Below are 19,715 nucleotides of genomic sequence, written 5' to 3' on the forward strand. Positions count from 1 at the left end.
GCTAAGGGCCAGTCTATGCCAAGCTCAGGGTGCTACTTGCATGGTATACCCAAAATAGTTTTAGAAGGGTGGGAGAAAAAAGGAATTTTACAATGAAGATTGCAGTACCAAAAGTGATTTATTATAAACTGTGAACAGAAGACAGAACAATCTACCACATTTAGTAGATGAAGAGACCAGGTCCAACTTGTAGTGTTTAATAAATGTCCCTTGAGAAGACCAAGTGGATCCTTGCAGGTATCATTAGGAGGCACCTCCGCTCAGTTATAGAAAGGGATCTTGTAGAATGAACTCTGATCTTGGCTGGTGGAGTTTTATTATTCTTTTGGTATGAATCTGCTATAACTGCTGTAATCAAGCATCTAAGAGTTGAAGAAGAGGCTGTTTCTTTCCTGGAGCTATTAGGTAAGATGAAAGGTTTTTCCGAAAGTCTTTAGTAGATTCCAAATAATTGATTAAATACTCTTATATATCCAGTTAAAGAAGCTTCACTTCTTCTAGAGTTTGAGGCTTTGGAATGAAGGATGGTAAAACTACTTCTTGACCCATGTGGAAATTAGATACCACTTTAGGAAGGAACTTTTGAACAGGTCTAAGAACTACTGTCGTCAAAAATTAGAGTGCGGGAGTCTTGAGATGAAAAGGCTTGAAGTTCGGAAATACATTTTTGTTGCAACCAGAAACATAGTTTTGTAGGTAAGATGTTGGGTAGAGATCTGTGATAGAGAGGCATATGGTGGTTCCGTTAACACTTGTAGAACTAGAGGAAGATCCCAAGGAGGAGCAGCATTTCTTGCTGGGAGGTTAATTCTCATAGCTGCCTTGAAAAATCTTGAAATAAGTGGGTGTGAAATCCAGGATGTATTGTGGAGCACAGATAAAGCTAAAGATTGGATCTTGAGAGTACTTAAACTAAGTCCTTTATCCAGACCCGATTGTAAAAATTCCAGATCCAGAATCTTAATGTGTGAGGGATTTATAGGGTCAATAGAAACTAAACCAGCCCATGATTTGAAGGTTTCCCAGATTTTGTAATAACAGGAAGAAGTGGATTTTCCCCTAGATTTTAGGAGAGTATCAACAACTTTAGGCCCTGTTTTAACAGAGTTGACCATTTAAAAGCCATGATCCCAGATTCCATTGAGATGGGTTTGGATGAAATACTGGGCCTTGGATTAGAATGCCCTTCCTGGGAGAATGTTTCCCAGGTCTGGATATGGCCATCTTGAGTAAGAGGGGATACCAGGGTCTTCTTGGCCACATGGGGATAATGGCAATGATCTTTTTCCTTTCTTTGTCAATCTTCTTCAATAGACGAGGAATGATAGGTAGGGGAGGGAACTAGGGGCGTACCTAGAGTATGTGGCACCCGGGGCGGGTCCTGGGTTTGGCACCCCCCCTCTCCCTCTCCAAAAAAAAAAAAAAACACCTACTAAATTTTTAAAATGTGTTCTTTTTTTTAGATTTTTTAAAAAATGTATTGAACAAATTTGTAAACTTTTTAAAACCCCTGCCCCCTTCTACAAAATCCCTGCACTCCCTCACACACAGTTACAGGCAGACAGTCACACACAGTTACAAGCAGACAGTCACACGCACACAGTCACATGCAGACAGTCACACATATAGTCACAGGCAGTCATACACACAGTTACAGGTAGAGAGTTACACACACAGAGTCAGTTACAAGCAGTTACACACAGTCACGCACACTGTTACAGGCAGACAGTCACATATACAGTCACAGGCAGACAGTCATACACATAGTTACAGCCACACACACAGTTACAGACAGTTACACAGTCAGTTACAGGCAGTCACGCACACAGTTACATGCAGACAGTCTCACACACACAGTCACAGGCAGACAGTAACACACAGTTACAGGCAGCATCACACAGTCACAGGCAGACTATCACACACAGTCACAGGCAGTCACACGCACACAGTTACAAGCATGCAGTCACACACACACACACACACACACACACACACACACACAGTTACAGGTAGACAGTTACGCACACACACAGTTACAGGTAGACAGTTACGAGCACACACACAGTTACAGGCAGACCGTTACACACACACACACACAGTTACAGGTAGACAGTTACGCACACACACACAGTTACAGGCAGACCGTTACACACACACACACTCACACACTGTTACAGGCAGACAGTCACACACACGTACACACAGTTACAGGCAGACAGTTACACACACACATACACACACATATTTACAGGCAGACAGTTATACACACACACACACACACACACACACAGTCACACACACACACAGTTACAGACAGACACACACACACACACACAGTTACAGACAGACAGTCATACACACACACACACAGTTACAGACAGTCACACACACACACACAGTTACAGACAGTCACACACACACACACACACACACACACACACACACACACACACACACACACACAGTTACAGACAGACAGTCACACACACACACAGTTACAGACTGACAGTTACACACACACACAATTACAGACAGTCACACACACACACACACACACACACACACAGTTACAGACAGACAGTCACACACACACAGTTACAGACAGACATTCACACACACATATTTACAGGCTGACAGTTATACACACACACACACACACACACACACACACACACACACACACACACACACACTCTTACTTAGAGACAGTGTGGGCTGGAGGAGTGGATTCCCTGAAGTCCTTCCCTGGCTGCAGCAGTTACAGCAGCTTGTAAGGGCCGTGTTAAGCCCCACCCCTGCTCGCGGATAGGCTCCACCCCCAAATGTCCGTAGCACCGTCCCTTCTTCCTTCCGTGCGGCCAGTTAAGCTTGCTGGTCTCCGTGTGAGCTGTGTGACACCCCAGCTGCCATGGGGCATAGCTCACATATCTACCATTAGCCCTCAGAGCAGGGTCATGGCACCCCCTTACCAGGTGGCACCCGGGGCGGACCGTCCTCCCCCCCTTAGTCCGCCACTGGAGTGAACACATACCCCAGATTGAAATCCCACGGTTGGGACAGAACATCTTTACCTGCTGGCAGAGGATCTTGATTCAGGGAGAACATTTTTCATACTTGTGCATTCTTTCTGTTTGCCATGAGGTTGATTTGGGGTATGTGTGATCATCCTGAATACCTCTGGGATTAGGCTCCATTCTGCTGGTTGAATAACTTCTCTGCTCAAGTAGTCTGCTATGGTGTTGTCCACTCCAGGTAGGTACACGTCTTTTAGATCTAACAGGTGTTTCTGAGCCACAATCATGAGGGGTTTTATAGCTGAAAAAAGACATTTGTTTTTGGTGCCCCCATGATGATTGACATATGCTGCAACTGCCCTGTTGTCTGTCCAAATCGACACCCATTTCTTCTAAAGGTCTGGAAGAAAGACTTTCACTGGTTTGTGGATGGTTATGAACTCTTTTATGTTGGAATGTAGTGTCTTCTCCCTCTTAGACCAGGTTCCCTGAGTCCAGGTGGATCTAAAATGGCCTCCCCAACCTTTGAGGCTGGTGTCTCTTGTAATACTGATCCAGTTTGGTTCTTCTAAAGGAAACTCTTTCTGGAGATTGGGACTGGATAGCTACCACCTTAGTTGCTTCTTTATGTGCTGAGGAATCAGGATTTCTTGGTCCCAATTGTTTTGTAATTCTTTGAATTGAAGAAGGAAATTCATTTGAGTTGGCCTGGAATTCCATAAAGTCCATCTCACCAGACCTATGGTGGAAGTGAGGGATCCTAGGAGACTCATATAATCTCTTCAGAATCTTCTGAATTTTCTCTTGAATGCAGGAACTTCTGCCTGAAGAGATATTTACTGATGGTGTAATGGTGTCTATGTCTGCTCCCAAATAGATGATCCGGTGAGATGGGGTCAGATAACTCTTTTCTATATTTACAACCCAATCATGGTATTGGAGACATTGAAGAGCCATATTTGTGTGAAGTACTGCCTTGTTGAAAGATTCTGCTACTATAAGGATGTCGTCTAGGCAAGGAAATAATCATCAAACCTTGAGTTGTTAAGAAGGCAATCAGGGTCACCAGGACCTTTGAGAAAGTTCTGGAGTCTAAGCTCAGACTGAAGGGAAGACATCTGAATTGGTAATGCTTGCCAAAGATGAAAAATCTCAGGAATTTGAAGTGTAGTGGATACACTGGAATCTGATAGTAAGCATTCCTGGGATCTATTGACGTGATCAAATCTTCTTGTCTTATCGATGGGATAATTGAAGACATTGATTCCATTTTGAAAGACAACTTTTTGAGTTCCAGATTTATTTCTTTTAGGTCTATTATGAGTCTCCACTTGTTGTTTGGTTTTGGAGCCAGAAATATCCTTGAGTATCTTCCTTTGAATCTTTCTCTTGAAGGAACTTTTTCTATAACCCTTTGGTCTAAGCGGTTTTAAATAATTTGTAGCATAGCCTCTTTCTTTGTAGGAGTCAAGATCTTTGACTCTTTGGAAATATGTGATGTTGGAAACTCTGCAAATTCCAGTTTGTAACCTTCTTCTATTATCTTTAAGGTCCAGGAGTCTGTAACATTCTTGGTCCAGGCGGGGTAAAAGAATTGAAGTCTTCCTCCAATGACCCCTTCTTGGACCTACACACCTTCATAAATTTTTAGATGACTTACGTAGTCCTCTTCTTCTTGAGGCTTTAGCTGTAGAGGAGGATGTGGACTGATAATTCCTCCAACAAGAATATCTATTATATTCCCTCCCTGGTCTATATGCTCTGCTTTTGCGAAATGACCGGTCTTTACAGCGTCTCTCTTTTGATGAAGAATAGATAGGATGTCTTTTCTCCTGTGGAAGAAATGCTTTCTTGTTATCAGCCACTTTTTGTGTTGCCTCATTTTATTTAGATCCGCATACATTCTTTTCTCCATTGGTTCACGTAGATATGCTAGTGAATCCACAGGGAGTATAGTATGTTTTGCCATTCAGATTACTGCTGCATCTATTTTTGGTATAGAGTTCCAACATTTGGAATCTTCCTAAGAGACCGGATAAATTCTAGAAGCCTTATTTTTTAAGGTAACCTTCTTTTCTGGTTTTCTCCATTCTTCCAGTATTATTATATTCTTGATAGAATTATGGAATGGAAATGAAGATCTTGATGGTTTCAAGTCCTCAAAATATCAGTCAGATTCCAGACATTCAGACTTTTCCTTCTGGATTTTTAAGGTGTCTCTAATAAGAAGAATCAGCCTGTCAACCATTCTGGAGTCTATATTCCTGTGATATATTTCCTCCTCATCTTTTTTAGAGCTTCCTGCTTCATATTCTGAATTTGCACTTGATTCTGAAGAAAGTGTCTAAATTTTAGAGCGTTTAGACTGACCCATGATTTTAGCTGTGGCTTTAAAGCCTTCCGCAATAGCTTGGTAAATCCAGGCCTTTAGATCTTCTTGAGGAGATGTTATTTTAGTATTTTCTTCTGCAACCTCAGTTAGGCATTTGATAGAAAGATTTTTGCCTTGTGGTGCTATCTGGTTACAGCCCACACACCGATTGCTCTTCTCCTTGTATTTTCTGGCAGATCTGTCACGGCTTCTGCTTGGGCTGCAATGAGAATAAAAGGCCATCCAAATATATTTGGATCCATTTTGCTCTCTTTTAATCCCCAACATAATTATAGTCTATTGGCTCACTTTGGTTTTCTTGATAATGAGTGTCTGGAGGCAGAAGGAGATGCCATACTATAGAGAAAGAGAGAAAAAAAACCCTTTTGAGTGCCATAGCCCACTTTTTTACAAACTGCTTGAAAACATTCTTACAAAAATATCTAAGAGGACCTGAAGTCATGGACTCTGCATTATATTGTGAACACAAAAAAATAAGCATGTTATGGTGCATATCGCGTCCCTTTAAAGTTTTATATTATTATCATTATTATTATTATTATTGGCATTTTATAGTGCCAACTTATTCTGCAGCGCTTTACAATATTATAAAAGGGGGAAATTTAACAATAAATGAGACCATTTCAAAATATTACAGAACAATAGCTTGTTTAGGAACCTGCTCAAAAAACTTACAGCCTAGAGGATGCATGGTATAAAAACACAATAGGAAGGACATTGAGGAGGATAGCAGCCAAACAACAAGGTGGAAAAGTAGCAGAACCGGAAAAGTGATAGTGGAGTGCAGCTGTTTAAGAGAGAGTAAGAGACAGGTTTGTGATATAGAAGTGTGAATTAGCAGTAAAGGTGCGAGCAGAGTACAGGAGAAGGTCACTGGCAGAGCGGAGAGACTGAGAAGGGGCGTACCTCAAACCTCGCCTCTTCAGAAACGTTTATGGCCTCCTGTTCTAATTTGTTTTATACCCCACCTCCTATACACTGTAAGCTCGTTTGAGCAGAGTCCTCCTCAACCTATCATTCTTGTAATTGTCCTATTTACAGTTAAATCCCCCCTCTCATAATATTGTAAAGTGCTGCGTAATCTGTTGGTGCCAAATAAATGGCAATAATCATAATAATAAGTGAAGAAATGTAACAGGGGATAGAGATGTTTAGAGCTTGATAGGTAAGGGTTAGTATTTTGAATTGACTCCGATAGGTTACAGGAAGCCAATGTAAAGATTAATAGAGGGACGAGGTTTAAGCGGAGTAACGGGAGAAAAAAATCTGCTTGGTGGCAGCATTCATTACGGATTGTAGCGAGGCAGCATGGTTTCTGGGGAAAACAAATAGGAGAGAATTGAAGATTGTGCTAGCGCAGTGTACCGATAATCTTAATTTTAATAATGACAGGAGGTGACTATTTGCATTAACTTTCTTTACTAGCTCCATAGCAGCAAAGAAAAAAACTCTTAAAGAAAGAACCAATCAGAGGATTTTCAGTCTCTCCATCCTCCATAAAGCTTGTTAAACTGCAAGGAAAGAGAGACTAGTATCAGTGATACGGAATTGACCGTAGACCACAAATGTCTGATTAGATATGTAAACTCTCCGTTATTCCTATACGTCTTATCCTTAGAATAATATCGATCTAATTAAACTACAGTATAAAGACGACAACACTCCCCATCCTACAGCCCTTTGAAACCTAAATACAGCAACGGTTAACATTATCCCCATTAATCGTAACTTACCTCATCATTTGGGTGGGAACATCAAAAGAAAAGGGGGGGAAATATTCGCCTCCTGTCATTATTAAAATTAAGATTATCAGTACACTGCGCTAGCATAATCTTCAATTTTATAACATGATAGGAGGCTTCATATTTGCATTTTTAACGCTTAGGCAGAAGGGAGAATGTGGCATTAGACGACTGTCGGAAGTAAAAGGTCCGGAATGTTGATTCGCGAGACCAGTCCGCTGCTTGGAGAATATCTGCCAATGGTGCACCTGCCAAAAAAGCTGACGACGCCGCCGCTCCCCTTACGGAGTGCGCTCCGAAGGACGGTTCCACCCCAGCAAGGGTGAGGATCCATCTAATCCATCTGGATAGTGTGGTGGTCGAGACTGGACCATGAGGTTTAACGTATGATATCAGTAGTTGTCGAGAGTTTGGTTGGCGTAGCGTCTCCGTTGTCTCCATATATGTTCTCAATGCCCTAACCACACATAGTTGAGGTTCCGATGTAAAGAACGGGTAAAATATTGACTTCGAATCAGTCTTGGTTCTCCGGGAGATTAGGAATGTAACCCCATCCGGGCCAATAGTAAAGGCATCCGCATCAAACGCCCGTACATCTGAGACATGGCGAAATGAGACCAGGCTCAGTAGAAAGGTGAATTTCGCTGTCAGCTGTATCAAGGATAGGTGTTCATTTGAGGGCCATTCCTTCAGGAATCTAAGTACCATATCCACATCCCAGAGATGCTGATATTTTGGTGTCGGAGGGCGTCTCATTTTAATCCCACATAGCAGTCGGCAAACCAAAGGATCCTGTCCGATTGCTCTCCCCTGGGATGGAACGTGAGCTGCAGATATAGCTGACCTGAGGACGTTGATGGTGCGATACGATTTACCTTCTGCGAAGATGGATGAGAGGAAATTCAGTATCTCGGGTACAGGAGCCGTAAAGGGATCCAAACTCCGTCCCACGCACCAATTGGACCAAGTTCTCCATGCCGATAGGTAGCTTCTTCTAGTTCCCGGGGCCCATGAATCCCACAGTAGGTCCCTAGTTGTAGCCGATAACCCGTGGGTGTCCCATGCGCCCCTGAAAGCGTCCAGGCTACCAGAGGTAGGCGATCGTCCAGAAGCATGGGGTGTGGGTTGCCCAGTGGATCCCTGAGCAGGTATGGGTCGTTCGGTAGGAGGAGTGGATCGTTGCACGATAATTCGAGTAGGTCAGGGAACCAGGGCTGGCTCTGCCATAATGGTGTCAATAGTGTTAGCGTCACTTCCCGTTGTCGAACGTGATGAAGCACTCTTGCAATCATTGCGAATGGAGGGAAGGCGTACGCCCCCTGCCTGGGCCAATGTTGGGTGAATGCATCCACCGCTACGCACTCCGGGTCCAGGAGCCAGCTGTAGAATCTCGGCAGTTGACGGTTGTTGTGTGACGAGGTCGAGGGTGAACGGTCCCCTCTGTTCGTTCAAGCGAGCGAATACCTGTGTGCTCAATTGCCAATCGCTGGCGTCTCTCCAGTGTCGTGAGTACCAGTCCGCGGTGAGGTTCGATTCCCCTGGTAGGTGCTCGGCCTTGATCGAGATGTTGCGCGGGAGGCAATAGTCGAAGATCTCTTTCGTCAGATTGGCTAGTGTTTGGGAGCAAGTTCCTCCCAGGTGGTTGATGTAGCGTACCGCGGAAAAGTTGTCCATCCGCAGTAGGATACAGCAATTGGATAGTCCTTTCGCCAGGCTGCGAATGGCGAAGGATCCGGCTAAAAGCTCCAGACCATTGATGTGCATGGTGAGTTCCTGGTTCGTCCAGATCCCACCTGTGGATGTTGATCCATCTGTGGTGCCCCATCCCCGTCGGCTCGCATCCGATTCTAGAATGAAGTCCGGGTGACTGACGAAAATGGCTCGACCATTCCATGCCTGCATGCAGTTGAGCCACCATTCGAGTTCCTGGCAGACCTCGTCCGTCAGGGGAACCGGTTGGTTGTATGTGGGGTTTTGCCTGAAGAAACAGGCTTTCAACCGTTGCATGGCCCGATAGTGTAGCGGTCCCGGAAATATGGCCTGGATGGAGGAGGATAGAAGACCCACGATCCGTGCTAGTTGTCGGAGGGGAATGGATTTGAGTTTGAGGACGTTGCGTAGCTCCTTCTTGATGGCCGCCACTTTGGTCTTCGGCAAGTGGAGAGTGCAGGATCTGGAGTCTATGTCGAAGCCCAGGAATTGAATCGTGCGCGTGGGAGTCAATGCAGATTTTTCCTTGTTGACAATAAATCCCAGAGATTCTATCAAATGAATCGTGTATTCGGATCCCCAATCGCCGTCGTCGGAATCCGAAGCCTCTGCCTGCCACTCATCCAGGACGGACAGGGTATGGGGCATCTCTTCTTCCTCCTCCTCCGAGGCGTCGTCGGGGATTGTTGTAGGCACGGGTGTTACCTGTGCATGACGCTTGAGAGGCGCTTTGCCCTTTTTAGGGGCTTTCCGAGACCCTTCGCCCTTCCAGTGGCGCTTCGCCGGGCGCTGTCTCTCTTGGGAGGAGTCGTCGGAGTCACCGGAATCGTCTCTGGGGCGACTAGATTTGCCCGGCGGCTTGAGGGTATCAGAGGCCGTCGGGAGCACCATTGCCATGGCTTTTTCTAGCGATGCGGCTACAGCCGCATTAATCATGGCTTGCATCTGATCCGCGGAAATCTGTGTCTCCTTTTCCATTATGTTAGTTAGCTGGCAGGCACAGGTTGGAGAGGTATGGGGACTGTATGGGAGGGTATAGATAAGAGGCCGTCGGCCGTCTATGGTATAACGCTTAGTAGCGTGGAAGGCGGACTCACACTGGGGCTCACCCAGGAAAGAGGGGAATTGCTATAGCAAATTCCCGTAAGCAGCACTGATATGGGGGCTCACCCCGGGCCAGAATACTAGTATAAAACTGATTGGCAATTCCACTCCCTAAGGGTTGATACACCCAATATACACAAGTCCCTTTAATGTAAAAGCAACACTCACTTTGCAGTAGACTGGTAGTCTGAAGCACACCAGGAGCTCTCCTGTCCGCAGGCTTAGTCCACAGTAGCCACAACACCCACAAGATGGCCCCCACGATTCTCGCGCGGTCTGGCTCTTTAAAAGCCCGGAAAAATTTTGCGGGGAACAGCAAGGAAAAAGTGCGTTCGGCAAGTTTGGTTGCATGAAAAGCCTCCGTTCGCGCTGTGTAACGCGCGAACGGAGGAGAGGCAGCACTAGGAGGGCGGCTCTACCGAGGCAGCCCTCCGAGTCTCCACAGAGCCCTGCCTGACTACAGGGCGGGAAAGAAACCGCAGTTCGCGCTTTGTAACGCGCGAACGGAGGAGAGGCAGCACTAGGAGGGCGGCTCTACCGAGGCAGCCCTCCGAGTCTCCACAGAGCCCTGCCTGACTACAGGGCGGGAAAGAAACCTCCGTTCGTGCTTTGTAACGCGCGAACGGAGAAGAGGCAGCACTGGGAGGGCGGCTGTATAGAGGCAGCCCTCCGTTATCGTGAGTGTGTGCACTGCCTCTCAGCTTGCCCGGATCCGTTCACACAGCAGTCTGTGTGAGTAGGACGGGCAAGAGAATCAGAAAGGTGGCGGACGTTACCACGGGGGGGACGGGGGGGAAAGGGGGGAAGGGGGTACCCAGATGCCCTGAGGAGAAAAAAAAACCAACAAGTAAAACCTGCCCCACACAAATTAAAGGAGCCCTCACCACCCCCACTACAAATACTATTCAGTACCTAAAATGACTATAAAATAATTTTAAAGAAGCAGTACTCTGACCTGACTTGTGATGGAGCAGCAAAGAAAGAGGAAATGATGGGCTATACATGGGCTTATATATCCTCTGTTTCACTCTGATTGGTTCTTTCTTTAAGAGTTTTTTTCTTTGCTGCTATGGAGCTAGTAAAGAAAGTTAATGCAAATATGAAGCCTCCTGTCATGTTATGAAATTACAGTAATCTATGCGAGGATTTACTAGAGCACGAACAAGCTCTTGTCATTTCTCGCATTGATTACTGTAATTATCATTTATTCCAATTACATGGAAATATCTGGTGGTTTGTAAATATATCATGATTGCAAGGGGAGAGCAGCCACGTCTACATGGTGAGCTAAGGGTTGCTGGAAAACATAACGTTATATCCCGGCAGCCGAGTGCTGTGGATAGAGAAGGTAGCAACACACCTGGTGGGAGTGGGCCCCTTATTTAACAATGATATGAAAGTTAGTGTGTCTGTGCATATACGAGCCAGTGTGTGTGTCTGTTTGTGTGTGCAAGAGCCAGTGTGTGTATCAGTGTGTGTATAAGAGCAAGTGTATGTGTGTCAGTGTGTGTATAAGAGCCAGTGTGTGTCAGTGTGTGTGTAAGAGCCAGTGTTTGTGTGTCAGTGCGTGTGTAACAGCTAGTGTGTGTGTCAGTGTGTGTGTAAGAGACAGTGTTTGTGGGTCAGTGTGTGTGTAACAGCTAGTGTTTGTGTGTCATTGTGTGTGTAAGAGACAGTGTTTGTGTGTCAGTGTGTGTGTAACAGCTAGTGTTTGTGTGTCAGTGTGTGTGTAAGAGACAGTGTTTGTGTGTCTGTGTGTGTGTGTAAGAGCCAATGTTTATATATTATATATATTATCCCTAACGGTATGAAAATTGAAAAATGGTCTGGTCACTAAGGGGTTAAAGTGCTATTCACTTGGGCGAAAAGAGGTTAGAAAGCAGCCCAGGGAGCAATTGCCCTGCACACAGGGACGTTTTAGCCGCGAGGCAAACAAGGCATTTGCCTTGGGCGGCATTTTCCAGGGGGCGGCAAAAAACGCCAACCCCAAATGCCCAAGGCAAATGCCTTGTTAGCCTTGCGGCTAACTGACATGCTGGGCGGGCGGCACTGGCGGGCAGACGGCCGGCGAGGGAGCACTTCTTCTGAGCTGTCTGCTCAGCTCCTTCGCGCGCCACAGAGTGAGGCTGGGAGCCAGAATATGACGTCATATTCCGGCTCCCAGCCTCACTCTGCGGGCGGCGCGTGAGGGAGCTGTGCAGACAGCTCAGAGGAAGAGCTCCCTCGCCAGCCGCCTGCCCGCCAGCCCAGCAGGGAGAAAGAGACCCCCCCTCAGCATTCCCAAAGGTAAATGGGGGGGGGGTTAAATAAAAAAAAATGTGTTAATGTGAGTGAGTGAGTGAGTGTGTGTGTGTGTGTCTGTGTGTGTGTGTATGTGTGTGTGTGTATGTGTGTCTGTTAGTGTGTGTCTGTGTGTGTGTGTGTGTGTGTGTGTCTGTTAGTGTGTGTGTGTCTGACTGTGTGTGTGTGTTTGCCTGTTAGTGTAAGTGTGTGTGTCTGTTAGTGAGTGTGTGTGTTAGTGTGTGTGTGTCTAACTGTGTGTGTGTGTTTGCCTGTTAGTGTGAGTGTGTGTCTGTTAGTTAGTCTGTTAGGAGGGATAAGCCAAATGGCAAATGATTTAGGTAAACTAGAAAAATGGTCAGAGTTGTGGTAACTGACATTTAATGTGGATAAGTGCAAGATAATGCATCTTGGACGTAAAAACCCAAGGGCAGAGTACAGAATATTTGATAGAGTCCTAACCTCAACATCTGAGGAAAGGGATTTAGGGGTGATTATTTCTGAGGACTTAAAGGTAGGCAGACAATGTAATAGAGCAGCAGGAAATGCTAGCAGAATGCTTGGTTGTATAGGGAGAGGTATTAGCAGTAGAAAGAGGGAAGTGCTCATGCCATTGTACAGAACACTAGTGAGACCTCACTTGGAGTACTGTACACAGTACTGGAGACCATATCTTCAGAAGGATATTGATACCTTAGAGAGAGTTCAAAGAAGGGCTACTAAACTGGTTCATGGATTGCAGGATAAAACTTACCAGGAAAGGTTAAAGGATCTTAACATGTATAGCTTGGAGGAAAGACGAGACAGGGGGGATATGATAGAAACATTTAAATACATAAAGGGAATCAACACAGTAAAGGAGGAGACTATATTTAAAAGAAGAAAAACTACCACAACAAGAGGACATAGTCTTAAATTAGAGGGACAAAGGTTTAAAAATAATATCAGGAAGTATTACTTTACTGAGAGGGTAGTGGATGCATGGAATAGCCTTCCAGCTGAAGTGGTAGAGGTTAACACAGTAAAGGAGTTTAAGCATGCGTGGGATAGGCATAAGGCTATCCTAACTATAAGATAATGCCAGGGACTAATGAAAGTATTTAGAAAACTGGGCAGACTAGATGGGCCGAATGGTTCTTATCTGCCGTCACATTCTATGTTTCTATGTTTCTATGTTTCTAGTGTGTTTGTCTGCTAGTGAGTGAGTGTGTGTCTGTTAGTGTGTGTGTGTCTGTTAGTGTGTATGTGTGTGTGTCTGTTAGTGTGTGTGTGTCTGTTAGTGTGTGTCTGTTAATGTGTGTGTGTCTGTTAGTGTGTGTGTGTGTCTGACTGTGTGTGTGTTTGCCTGTTAGTGTGTGTGTGTCTGTTAGTGAGTGTGTGTGTCTGCTAGTGAGTGAGTGTGTGTCTGTTAGTGTGTGTGTGTGTCTGACTGTGTGTGTGTGTGTGTGTGTCTGTTAGTGTGAGTGTGTTTGCCTGTGAGTGTGTGTGTCTGTTAGTGAGTGTGTGTGTGTTTCTGTTAGATAGTGTATGCGTATCTGTCAGTGAATGTGTGTGCGTGTGTATTTAGAAGGCAGGGCGGGGGGAAGGGTTGGGTGGGGATGGCGCGGGGGGTGTGTGGGGGGGGAAGGGGGGCGCCTGAGTTTTGTCCTGCCTAGGGCAGCACAAAACCAGGATACACCACTGCCTGCACCCATAACACTTGGACATTACGAATTAAATAAGGGTGATCTTTCCCAGTAGGAAAGCATTTAGTAAGAGGAGTTCAGAAGGATTTTCCAGCAAGGGAATGCTATTAATGCATTCAATGCATACATCTTATATATCAAGTCAATGAGCAGTATATGCACTAACCCTGTATATCATGCCATAAAATTTGTATATCATGAAAATTAGTCATATGTGCCTCCAAAAAGCCTACCAGTGCCATCTGTGCCCCCAAGCAACAATCTCTCTGACACCAGCATCTTTGTGTCACTGCTCTGCCCTCAGCATCTCTGTGCCTTCGTTCTGCCGCAGTATCTATGTGGGCATCTCTCTGCCCCCAGTATCTATGTGCCATCGTTCTGTCCCCGGCATATCTGTGCCATCTCTCTGCCCCCAGCAACCTGCTGAGGCACCCCCAGCACTTGCTCTGCATCCAGATGCCTGGCATCCCTTGCACTTACCCCAGGACCCAGATCGCATCCTCGTGTTGTGGGAGGCAGCACAGTCACACCCACAAACCTTTGCCAAGTACTTACTGTGCTTTTGGCTGTCAACTGTTTGTGGGAGTGGTAGTTCTCGAGCGACACCTGCAGGCAGCTAAGTGCAGGTGCAGGCTGGGCCTTGGGGCAGGGAGGCAATTGCCTCACAGGTCATCCAAAATTGTAACCATAGGTATATTTTGTGGCTGGCATTCAGCCAGCGAACCAGTCCCCTCTGCGGGGAAGGGGAGGCAGTGCGGTGCTTGTGCACTGTGTATGTGAAAATCTACATCCTGGGAATATACAAAAAAGGGAACAACGCTAAAATAAACCAATACTATAAACAGGGAAAGTAGGACGCAGCAAACCTAAAAATAGGGTTCCCTCTAAGCCCTATAGACAAAGGAAATACACAAGACAAGACAAATGAAGGTTGCGCCAAAAGCTGACTATAGTACAGCTAATATGAACAAAGTCCAAAATCTTTTGGTGGTACCGTAACAAAGTCTTTAGACTGATGGGCAACCAACGGCCTATGTAGAGGAAAACTTCTCTATATGAATCAAATAAAGATGGCTTTCCAGGATCCGTAAGTAAAGAGAGAAGAAAATAATAGTGCAAATACGTCTAGTAAAAAGGTTGGGTACCAAGGAGAAGGGATCTATGGTAATCCTACTCACGTGTAGTAGAGCTAAACTAGCTCTAGTGTGGATGCCATACAGCGGTACAATCCCCGCTTGTGGGATACGTAGAGAAGTATTGGTCTTTTTTTTTTATTCTTTATTTTTCACTCAATAAACATAACAGATAAAATAGAAAGGTGAACAGCGCTAAAGATCAGAAATTGTACATACGTTTAGTAGAAATACTGGCCAGCGGAGTAACTTAAAAAAAAGGAGAAACAAAGATACAAATAATGGTACAGTATGTATGAACGATATAATTCACACTCACACTTTGAGGAGCTATATCAGCTCGGTGTTAAGAGCTTGGATGGAATAATCCCCGTCTATGGATTTCTTGATGTTCCAGATCGTTGGTGAGTTTATAGGTGTAAGTATTGGTTATATGAAAAACAAGAGTAAAATACGCCACATGGTCTAGTACGTAAATATAAAATATTGTAGTAAGAGTAGATAATCCTACTTACATATACTAGAGCAATGACCTGCTCTAGTTTGGAGAATTTCAGGTGGAATAATCCCCACCTCGGGATATAGTGGACCCAGGTATAGCAGCAAAGCAGTATTAAATAGGAAGGAGGACAAAAAAAAATAAAAAAAAATAAATGACTGGATGGTTTAAAAATTATATATACTTTAATACAATAAGTAAAAAGTGAATAATACACTATAAAACCAGTCCTGTATAAAAGTCCAAAATTCTTCCTCACTTGACGCGTTTCGCCGAAGCTTTCTCAAAAGTGAAATACTTTTGAGAAAGCTTCGGCGAAACGCGTCAAGTGAGGAAGAATTTTGGACTTTTATACAGGACTGGTTTTATAGTGTATTATTCACTTTTTACTTATTGTATTAAAGTATATATAATTTTTAAACCATCCAGTCATTTTTTTTTTTTGTCCTCCTTCCTATTTAATACTGCTTTGCTGCTATACCTGGGTCCACTATATCCCGAGGTGGGGATTATTCCACCTGAAATTCTCCAAACTAGAGCAGGTCATTGCTCTAGTATATGTAAGTAGGATTATCTACTCTTACTACAATATTTTATATTTACGTACTAGACCATGTGGCGTATTTTACTCTTGTTTTTCATATAACCAATACTTACACCTATAAACTCACCAACGATCTGGAACCTCAAGAAATCCATAGACGGGGATTATTCCGTCCAAGCTCTTAACACCGAGCTGATATAGCTCCTCAAAGTGTGAGTGTGAATATAACACCTTTGTTCTTGTGGAATTATATCGTTCATACATACTGTACCATTATTTGTATCTTTGTTTCTCCTTTTTTTTAAGTTACTCCGCTGGCCAGTATTTCTACTAAACGTATGTACAATTTCTGATCTTTAGCGCTGTTCACCTTTCTATTTTATCTGTCCATTTATCACAAGGTAGAGGGAACACCTTGTTGGTGAACTGCTGCTCACCCTTGAGAAGAGAGCGCTTATTACCCTTTTGCAATAAACATAACAAGTGTACATCCACTTTTGGGCTTACGCAGAAGCAAACTTGAATACAATTCTTGGAAACATAATGCAGTTCAACAAATACAATACATGCCCATTCCTTAAAAACCATTGGCACCTGTCGTCTACTGAGGGATTTTTATTTTAAACAAGGACAGGCATTTAGGCGATACAAGTAGCCCGTTCTATTCAATAACTAATCTTGCTCATGTGCTACCTTGTTCCTCCGACAGTATGATCATGCCTGGTAAAGTATTGGTCTTTTAATCCATGTGTGGAAGGGATGATAGGGCAGTACGTCTAGTAAAGATGGTTTGTACAACAACAGAGTCTAATATAGTCCTACTCACGTGCAGTAGAGCTTGAACCAGCTCTAGTGTGATGGCGTACAGCGGAATAATCCCCGATTGTAGGATATGTGTAGAGTGATAAGTCTAGTACCGATATGTAGATCATAAGAGAGAAGAGAGACAACTGATAGTGCTCGCTGTATAAAATTATATCTAAGGAGTATAAATAATAAAATGTGTACTCACATATGATTGAGCAGGCGAACTGCTCAATGACTCGGGAGTGAGTGGTATAATCCCCACCTAGGATGTCTTTGGAGTAATACTCAGCAGGAAGAATAAAATTAGGATAGCAAGCAAAATAAAAATAAAATAAAAATTTAAAATGGCACAATCAAAGTGTGTTCAAAGAAGCCAAAACACCTCTATTTGGAATACAGAATAAAATATTAAAATGTCCACAACGAGTTTCACCTATGATGGCTTTCTCAAGTGGATGTGCAAATCTACATCCTGTCTGACTTTCTCTCGCACCCAGATGGTATGCCCACCACTTGCTCTACATCCAGATGGCATCCACTGCACTTACCCCAGGACCTAGATGGCATGCCCAGAACCTCCCTGATGTATAGTGGGAAGCAACGTGGTCCCTGAGCACAGAAACATCCATGAACCTTTGCCAAGTACTTACTGTGCTTTTGGATGTCAACTGTTTGTGGCAGTGGTAGTCCCTCTGTCTATAATAGAGAAGTGTTGGTAAATGTTTTTAGAGCTCCAGCTGTTTTGTAACAGCTTACCGTGATGTACCAGCAGCTAGGGGCAGGCTGATCATGGTCATATTTATAATTTACATCAGCCAAGCAATTAGCCATGTACTGTTGAGCTATGTACTGTTGTGTTTAAATATATATATTTTATTACCGTGTGCATGTGCGCTTGTCACTATTAATGCCGTCATATGTCATGCAAATAATCACATAAATATTCAAAATGTGCAAAACCAGTAATTCATCTAGAACAGGGGTAGGCAACCTTTGGCACTCCAGATGTTGTGGACTACATGCCCCATAATGCTCTTACACCCATAAAGCATCATGGGAGGTGTAGTCGATAACATCTGCAGTGCGAAGGTTGCCTATGCCTGATCTAGAATGATCCCCATACGTTTCATTGTGCTACTAAACCGGGCAACGTTTCTGGTATCTTCATCAAGCAATGTCAAAACATTGCCGATTGTAGATGCAAAATTAAAGGGATTGCTGTACAGAGCAACTTGTGATGGATTCATTTTTTCTATTGTTACACATTGTCAGAAAGGACAGACAGGATTTAGACTGTGCACAGGTACTGCCACAAAACATACTGTCAATGTTGCCAGTGTATTCCTAATGCTTGCACAGGCTGGATTACCGGCCGGTATGGCTAGAATTTGGGCTGTCTGGGGGACAATCGCCCCCTGGCCCAGCCTGCCCCCAAACACAGCACAGTTTGGATCTTCAACAATCAACAAAAAAATGTTTTAAATCACCTTAGCATTGTGCTTTTAATAAGTTAGAGTCATGAACAGTTAAACCCATTAAGGTAAGAAAGCGCCAGGTGGCCTCTGGCACCATAACAACAACATTATTTTAAAATTGTTATGGTGCCTGGAGTGTCCATTTAATATTAAGTAAATACTTACACCGGTACAGCAAATGTGTACTTTGTGCTTAGTGATTAATGGCATCATCCATGAACTTAATAAATCGTATTAGACATGAGTTATGTTATTGCTGCAGTGCTCAAGCTAGGCTTATCAGTTCTGCAATCCTGTAACATCTTAACTGTCTTTATAGTAGTTTAACCTCAGGTTTCACAATTCACAGGAAATCCTTAGGGTCATCTCGAAAAAATGTTTCACAGATTGAATCAGTAAAATGTGTCAGCTCGTTTACACAGCGAACATGTGATCTCATTTATTTAAAAAAATAAAAATCATTACATTCAGAAACACCTGTGAACGTAAATGCAATCTAACCTCAAGGTGCTTAAAATTATTAAATGAAATGAATCATAGTTTGTTTTTCTCTGATCAAAATACTCTCCTCATTCTCTCTATGTACTTTGATTTACTAGAGTGTGAGCTCTGTTGAACAGGACACTCTTTACCTCTTGTATCTGTCAATAATATTTTGTCAGTTAATTACTTGTTGTTATCCATCCTCTTTGTTTTATTGTAAAGTCCTATGGAACGCGTTGGCTCTTTACAAATTATAATAATACATTTTCTTTCGTAACTTTGTTTCATTTTGATAAATTACTGACCTTAACATCTTTACTCTCTAAAGTTTTTCTTTCTCTCTGTACATTTTGATTGCTTTTTCCTTTCTCTCATTTTTCATTTTGACACATTACTGCTCTCATTGTTTCTACGTCTGTTTACTCATGTTTTTTTTAAGTAAACAATGAGTATTTCATGGGCTAAGCAGTTTTCCACAATAATGTTTTGTTAGGAAGTTGATTCGGCCTTACCTTTTTTACTTGACCAGTTAATGGTTAACTCTAGTTAAACATTACTACTTTTAGAAGTTTAATTACCCCATAGTCACTTGATGAGATGCTTCACCTTGGCAGGAAATATAATACAATATAACTGCAAGGCTTTGTTATAGTATAGGCAATGTACTGAAGCCGGTATGTCTGTATAATTTTAGTTTTTGTGATTAGGATGTGAAATGATAAGGAAATACCCATTTTTTATGCCATGTTGCTCAGTTTTAGATCTTAGCAATCAGATCTTGAACAATCTTGAACAAATATAATTTTAATAATTTAAATTTTTTTCATACTTTCCATTTAATGTGTCT

Source organism: Pelobates fuscus, chromosome 2, assembly GCF_036172605.1.
Source record: "Pelobates fuscus isolate aPelFus1 chromosome 2, aPelFus1.pri, whole genome shotgun sequence".
Lineage (NCBI taxonomy): Eukaryota > Metazoa > Chordata > Amphibia > Anura > Pelobatidae > Pelobates > Pelobates fuscus.